Source organism: Triticum dicoccoides, chromosome 4A, assembly GCF_002162155.2.
Source record: "Triticum dicoccoides isolate Atlit2015 ecotype Zavitan chromosome 4A, WEW_v2.0, whole genome shotgun sequence".
NCBI classification, from domain to species: domain Eukaryota; kingdom Viridiplantae; phylum Streptophyta; class Magnoliopsida; order Poales; family Poaceae; genus Triticum; species Triticum dicoccoides.
In genome coordinates this window covers 603353842-603362115 of record NC_041386.1, presented here as the reverse complement: position 1 = coordinate 603362115, position 8274 = coordinate 603353842, and the positions used below count along the sequence as shown (strand labels likewise).

The 8274-nt window shown below is 52.1% G+C and overlaps 1 pseudogene; it reads left to right on the top strand.

Annotated features, from left to right (window-relative positions):
- Window positions 1–1091: 1091 nt before the first annotated feature.
- LOC119289343 lies at window positions 1092–7801 on the top strand (annotated as a pseudogene).
- The last annotated feature ends 473 nt before the right edge of the window (window positions 7802–8274 follow it).

Genomic DNA, 8274 nt, shown 5'->3' with positions numbered 1-8274 from the left:
GCAGTGCATATGTTTTCATACTATTTACACATAAAAATGCCAGGGGAGGGAGGTATACTACCGTGCTATTTACACAGAAGATATCGGAGTATCTTTTCAAGAAAATCCCTACGATTAAAGTTACCATGGTGCTTCTACCTCAGTTATCAGATGTGTGCTGCGTATATTACCATCTATTTACACATAAATTATCAGGTATCTTTTCACATTTGTTTTCCCCTATGGTTAAAGTTATCACGATGTTTGTATCTAAATTATCAGGTCTATGGCGTGAATGTTATCGTGCTATTTACAGAAATTACCAGGGGGCGGGTTCAAAAAATTTATTCCCAATGATCAAAGTTACCACCATGCTTGAAACAAAAAGTTTTTTAGTGCTAACATATTAAAGGCAAAAATATGTCAAAAGCCGTATCTCCCTTAAAATGTTCAACAATGAGTGTGATAGGTGAGGTGATTAGCTCCCTTTGTTAATTACCTACAGACCAAAGATCAAATCCTAGTCTAAGCATTATTTTTGCTGAAAATCGAGAAGGCATGTGGGGCCATAGATGACGATTACGAAAATTAGGAAGGCACGAGTGGGTGTGCCCGATAAAATCGGGGAGGACGTGCGGGAAAGGAAAGAAATCGGGAGGTCGTGCGAAAAAGGAAGGAAATCGGAAGAGAATTGATGGGGTTGGATGCGTGTGGCAGTTTCGCAATCTGCCACACGATTGCCATATACATATTTCGATAATTTAAATCACAAAAACTAAATAAACAATTTTGGAACTACAAATATATGCGCGGACCAAATCTGCGTTGCTAGATCCCTCCAACGAAAACGAGTAGGTACATGGCCGTCGAAACGAGCGGACCAGAGAGCACACATACTACACAACAAACGTAGGAGACGTTGGATCGATTCGAGGGCCAGATGAGAACCCAACCAACCGTCACGTGCTTCGCCCCATGAGCTACTCTGCCACGCTGCATGCTACCTACCTAACCCATGCACCGACAGTACGTATAACATGTACAGTACTAGTATAACATGTACAGTATAGCATGTACAGTAGGCACGTCGTCTATCCATCCACGTACAGGAGATGGGTGCTGATAGCAATCTCCGGGTCCTAGACGCCGGCGTTGTCAGGCCGTCCAACCTCCAACTCCCTCCATGCTCACTCCCGCTCACATTCTTTGACGTCAAATGGCTCCGCCCGCCGCCCGTCCAGCGCCTCTACCTCTAGCGCCTCCACCACCACCAAGACACCACCCACCTAATCTCTGACCTCAAGGTCTCGCTCTCCAAGGCCCTCACCCTCTTCTACCCGCTGGCCGGCCATGTCCGCCTCACCCCTGGCGCTCCCAACAGCAATCGCTACGAGCTCTTCTACCAGCCGGGCGACGGTGTCTCCTTCACCGTCGCCGAGTACGACACCGACATCGACGACCTTGCCCAGGACGACCCCGTCCAGGTGGCCAAGCTCGCACCTCTGGTGCCACCGCTGCCCAAAGGTGTAAGACAATAAGGTTTGGGGGAACCAGCACAACCCTCTAGGAGTGGCTTATCTCATTATATATAATGGATGTGTTACAATACGTACAATATACGTACATAAGTACAGAAGCTATACATAGTCTAACACCCTCCCTCAATCTTAGCCACTTTCTAAAGAACTGAGAAGGGTAAGATTGCACCTACAAGTCTCAAACTGTGGCAGAGGTAAAGGCTTAGTGAAGATGTCTGCAAGTTGATCCTTAGATGAGATAAACTTGATCTGGAGTTGCTTCTGTGATACACGTTCCCGTACAAAGTGATAGTCAACTTCAATGTGTTTCGTTCGGGCATGAAATACTGAATTTGCAGAAAGGTATGTAGCACCGATGTTATCACACCAAAGAATAGGAGGCTGTGGTTGAGACAAACCCAACTCCTGAAGCAAAGACTGCACCCAAATAATCTCTGCAGTAGCATTAGCCACAGCCTTGTACTCAGCTTCAGTACTGCTACGTGACACAGTAGCCTGTTTCCGAGCACTCCAGGCGATCAAATTAGGGCCAAAGAATACTGCATAACCCCCCGTGGATCGCCTGTCATCTGGGCTACCAGCCCAATCTGCATCAGAGAAGGCCGAAAGGACCCGAGAGGAAGTCGGCCGAATATGCATACCAAATGTCAGGGTGAACTGAACATAACGAAGAATGCGTTTAACAGCAGCCCAATGAGTATCTCTGGGAGCCTGAAGATACTGACAAACCCTGTTAACAACATAAGAGATATCTGGTCTCGTGATGGTCAAGTACTGAAGTCCACCAACAATGCTCCTGTACTCTGTGGCATCCGCAGGAGACAAAAGCTCACCATCAACAGCTGTTATCTTGTCGGTAGACGACATGGGTGTGGTGGTCGGTTTGCACTTCAGCATGCCCGCTCTTTGTAACAACTCCAAGGAGTACTTCTTCTGCGTAAGGACAAGACCAGTAGCACGAGAAGTGACCTCAACTCCAAGAAAGTAGTGAAGCTTCCCAAGATCTTTGACCGCAAAATCAGCACCAAGAGAGCAGACAAGAGCATCAACATCATACTGAGAAGAGCTGACAAGGATAATATCATCGACATATACCAAAAGATACATAGTGACTTCTGGCTTCTGTAGAAGAAATAATGAAGTGTCAGCAGTGGACGGCACAAACCCATGAGCACGAAGGGCAGAGGCAAGGCGGGCATGCCAGGCACGAGGAGCTTGCTTCAAACCATATAGTGCTTTGGAGAGACGACAGATATAGTCAGGACGATCAGGATCAGAGAAACCAGGCGGCTGTTTCATATAAACCTCTTCCTCCAAAAATCCATGTAGAAAAGCATTCTACACATCAAGTTGACGAAGTGACCAACCACGAGAAACAGCAATGGAGAGAAGAAGTCGAATAGTGGTAGGCTTGATGACAGGACTGAAGGTGTCCTCATAGTCAAGACCATGGCGCTGCCGAAAACCGCGAGCAACAAGTCGCGCTTTGTAACGCTCAATAGATCCATCCGAATGCTTCTTCACTTTGAATACCCATTTTGAGTCAATAACATTACCCGTGGTGGTGGAGGAACGAGAGTCCATGTCTTGTTACGAAGGAGAGCATGAAACTCCTGCTCCATAGCCTCTCGCCAATGTGGAATGCGCAGGGCAGCCTGATATGAGCGAGGCTCAGAAGATGGATCCGCAACAGCAGCAGCCAAACAAGCAGCCAACCAAGCAACCGTACCATCCTTACGTTCCTTAGGTTTGAAAATGCCACTGCGACTGCGTGTATGTGGTCGGGACACAGGAACCACCGAGGTCGACGGAGCAGCCTGCAACGGGCTGGAGGACGGCGATGCTGACGAGTCAGCCGGTGACGAGGAGCCAGACACAGTAGCCTCGGGCTCGGTCGGCGAAGAAGGTCGGCCCACCGGCGAAACCGGTAGAGCAGACGAAGCAGCTGGCGACGCCGGCGTCACAGACCGGGCCGATGGCGAGCCCGGCATAGTGGGCCGTGGCGCGGCCGGTGTCGCAGGCCGATCCGCGGATGAAGGCGACGTGAGGACGGCGTCGCAGACCCGAGCTGCAGGCGAAGATGGCGTGACGGGCCGAGCCGCGGGCGAAGACGGCATGACAGGCCGAGCCGCTGAAGACTCGGCGACCGCTGGCGAAGAGGGCCGAGCCGCTGGAGACTCGGCGGTCGCTGGCGTAGCGGACCGAGCAGTGGAGATGCTCGGCGCGACGGGCTCTTCGGGTGACCATGCATGGGCACGCGAATCGATACCATGCAACATAGGGCGATCGACGTGCCCATCAGAAGGCGGCGATGATGATGGTGAATACTCCAACAGCTCCAAACGAGCCCCACGTCCGGTTCCTGCACCATGGTTAGGTAACAGCAAAGGAGAGTATGCAACATCATCAAATTGGTCAGAAGCAACAGAGGATGAATGCAGAGATGGTGGTTCGACAGTGGACACAGGAAGTTTGGCAAAGGGAAAAACATGCTCATCAAACACGACGTCCCGAGATATATAGACACGATTAGTGGGAACATGAAGACATTTGTAACCTTTATGAAGAGAGCTATAGCCAAGAAAAACACACTTCTTAGAACGAAACTCAAGCTTGCGCTTATTATATGGACGAAGATGCGGCCAGCAAGCACACCCAAATACCTTGAAAAAGGTATAATCAGGTTGTTCATTAAGGAGAACCTCAATGGAAGTCTTCATGTTTAAAATGCGAGTGGGAGTACGGTTGATGAGAAAGCATGCAGTGGTGAAAGCATCACTCCAAAACCGAAACGGAACAGATGCATGGGCCAAAAGAGTAAGACCAGCTTCAACAATATGACGATGCTTACGTTCGACTGAACCATTCTGCTGATGTGTATGTGGACATGCTAAACGATGAGCTATCCCAAGCGACTGAAAGAAGGAGTTGAGGTTGCGATACTCGCCCCCCCAGTCCGACTGGACATGAATAATTTTGTGCTTGAGAAGACGTTCAACATGTTTTTGAAACTGAACAAAAATATCAAACACATCAGATTTGCGTTTAATAAGATAAAGCCAGGTAAAGCGACTATAAGCATCAACGAAACTGATATAGTAATTATGACCACTGACAGAAGTCTGAGCAGGACCCCATACATCTGAAAACACAAGTTCTAAAGGATGTTTCACCTCACGACTGGACTCCGAAAAAGGAAGTTGATGACTCTTCCCCTGCTGACAAGCATCACACACTGCTACATCTTTATTACTAGACAAACTAGGAAGCTCATGACGACGCAAAATATGACGGACAATACGTGTGGCCGGGTGACCAAGACGAGCATGCCACTGTGACGGAGAGACCCAAACTCCACTGAAAACACGGGCGACGCCAGGATGCTCCAGACGGTAGAGGCCCTGGCACAACCGCCCACTAAGAAGAATGTCCCTCGTGCCCCGATCCTTAATAAAAAGATCAAAAGGGTGAAATTCACAAAGCACATTATTATCACGTGTGAGTTTAGGAACTGAAAGAAGATTACGGGTCACAGATGAAACTCGAAGAACATTGCGAAGCTGAAGACTCCTATTGGCATGTCTAGTGAGAAGAGATGCTTGACCAATATGAGAGATGTGCATATCTGCTCCATTGGCGGTGTGGATCTTGTCGGAGCCATGATAGGGTTCACGAGTGTGAAGCTTCCCCATCTTGCTAGTCAGATGCTCTGTCGCCCCAGAGTCCATGTACCAGTGTGGATCGATGGAGTAGGACTGAGTGTGTCCCTGTTGCTTCTGCGGCGCGGGACGATCAGCCATGGCGACCTGACGGGCATTGTTGCGTGTATCTTTGCCGTCATTGCCAAGACCAAGGAAGCTTCGCTGGAAGCGCTTATGACACTTGGAGGCCCAGTGCCCATTGCGGCCACAAAGCTGGCACACACGTGGACCGCCAGCCCCCGATAAGGTCGCAGTAGGTGGGGGGGCCGAGGCGGGCGACGGTGGCAGCCCCAAGGGAGACCGGGGTGATGAAGAAGAGCAGCCACCCTTGGTGGCGGCATTGGCCGAGAGGGAGCCAGTGCCCCTGGAGCGGCGTGTCTCGACCCGTTGCTCAGTGAGAAGGAGCCGAGAGAAAACCTCGTGTGCCAGCATGGGTGTCGAGTTGCCCCGTTCGTTGATGATCTCGACTAAGGCATCATACTCCTCATCAAGACCATTGACAATAAACGAGTTGAACTCGGAGTCGGTGAGGGGCTGTCCAATGGAGGCCAATGTGTCGGCGAGGCCCTTGACCTTGTTGTAGAACTCAGTGGCAGTGGAGTCAAGCTTCTGACACTCTCCAAGCTGACGACGGAGTGCAGAGACACGAGCCTGGGACTGCGCTGCAAAGGTTCGCTCAAGGATGGTCCAGGCCTCATGAGACGTCTTCGCGAAGACAACAAGTCCGGCAACTGCCGGCGAGAGCGACCCCTGGATGGAGGAGAGGTTCGCCTGGTCCTGCCCCGTCCAGACGCGATGGGCCGGATTGTAGACCGGACCGTGCACGCTGTCTACCAGTGCGGGTGGGCAGGGAAGCGATCCGTCGACGTAGCCTAGCAGGTAGTGACTCTCCAAGAGCGGGAGAACCTGCGCACGCCAGAAGATGCAGTTGTCGGCGGAGAGCTTGATGGTGATGAGATGACCGAAGTGAAACGGCGGCGGCGAAGACGATCCCATCGAGGGGGCTGCCTGGGGTGCAAACACCATGAAGGCAGCCGGAGGCACCGAAGCTGATGCGGGAGGAGGCGGGACCGCAGCCAGGGCGGACGCCGCAAAGCTCGCGGCCGGGTCGGACGCCGCAAGGCCCGCGGCCGGGGCGGACGCCGCCAACCCCGCCAGCGGGGCGGTGTGATCCGCTGGCGGCAGGAGCGACGGGACGACGCCCGCGGAGGCCGCAGCGGACGGCGGCGCCGCGGTGTGGACCACGAGGTCGCGCCCAAGCGAGGGCGCCGGCGGCGTGGAGTAGACGGAGCCAATGCTCCTGGTCCCGATCGGAGCCGGAACGGCGACGACATCGAGCGGGAGGTTGAGCAGAGCCGCAAGAGAGGCCGGGAGGAACCCCGCAGCAGTGGAACCGGTGGTGGCGGCGCTCGACATGGCGGTGGTGAAGGCGGCGACAGCTGCAGCGGCGGTGCGGGTATTAGGGTTAGGGTTTAGAAGCGGAAGCGATCGTAACCTAGCGTGATACCATGTAAGACAATAAGGTTTGGGGGAACCAGCACAACCCTCTAGGGGTGGCTTATCTCATTATATATAATGGATGTGTTACAATACGTACAATATACGTACATAAGTACATAAGCTATACATAGTCTAACAAAAGACCGTGCCGTGCTCGCCGTGCAGGCCACGGTGCTATCCGCGGGGCAAGGCCTCGCTCTTGGTGTCACCGTGCATCACACCGCCTGCGACGGTGCCAGCTCCACTCATTTCATGGACACCTGGGCTGCGGCCTGCGCTGGCGCCGACATGCCGCCAACTCCCGTCATTGACCGCACGCTCATCGCCGACCCCAGAGGTCTATACGACATCTACTGCAAAGGACTGGCGAGCGACGACGAGATCGACTTCGTGCGCAGCAGTGTGTCCTCTATCCCAGACGACCAGCTCCTCGCCACATTCACACTGCCTCAGGAGCTCCTACACGGCGTCAAGAATATGCTTGCCGATGAGGCTGCCAAGCAGGGCGCGCCATCTCCCAGATGCTCGTCGCTGCTCGCCGCCTTCAGTTTCATGTGGTCCTGCTACTGCCGAGCCAAACAGGAACAAAACCAAACAAAAACAACCTACTTCCTCTTCTCTGTGGATCACCGAGCGCGGTTGAAGCCGCCCGTCCCTGACAGGTACCTAGGGAACTGCCTAGGTCCGGCCATCGCTGCCGCGCGCCAAGACGAGATTGCGGCTACCGGCAAGGGAGGCCTCTTGGTGGCATTCATGGCATTGTCCGACGCCCTCCAGCAAGAGGTGGGCGAGGGGTCACAGGACAGGTGGGATGTGTGTGTTGAGCGGGTGAAGGACGCGGTGAAATCTGGTGTGCTCTCCGTCGCGGATTCACCGAGGTTCCGTGTGTACAGCCTCGATTTCGGGTTCGGGAAGCCGGCGAAGGTGGACGTGTTGTCCGTGGCAAAAACCAGCGCGATATCGGTGGAGGAGGCGCGCAACCACGGTGGTGGCATCGAGGTGGGAATCTCATTGCCGACAACAAGCATGGAGAGTTTTCAGCGGTGTTTTGCCGATGCCATGCAAGAGCTAGCGGGTCTATAGTTGATGAGAAATGTCCTTGCTTGGATGGATCAACATGCATGTATTTCTTTGTTGTAATATCATAGAGTGTACCTTTTGAAGCTTTTGTATCTATTTTATATCAATTTATAATGCATGATTTAATAATTTGTTTGAACTAACATACTTGTTATCACACATGACACAAGGAAGAATTCCATATTTCATGTGAGTGATAATGTCCCTAGAAATACAGTTATATGTTTCAAACAAATGTAGGAAAATGGTAGATCCACTTAGATGTGCAATTTCATGAAAATATATGCTCATTTATGATATGGGGATATATTCAGAATTAAATTATTGTACACAGTTAGAGCATCTCCAACAGACGCGCGGTTGTGCGACGCGCTAAATTTTTTTGCAGCACCGAAATAGCGTTTTAGCGCGCTGGGTGGTATTTTGCTTTACCAGAAGCGCAAAAACACGAGCCCAATCCGGCGGCTTCACCTGCA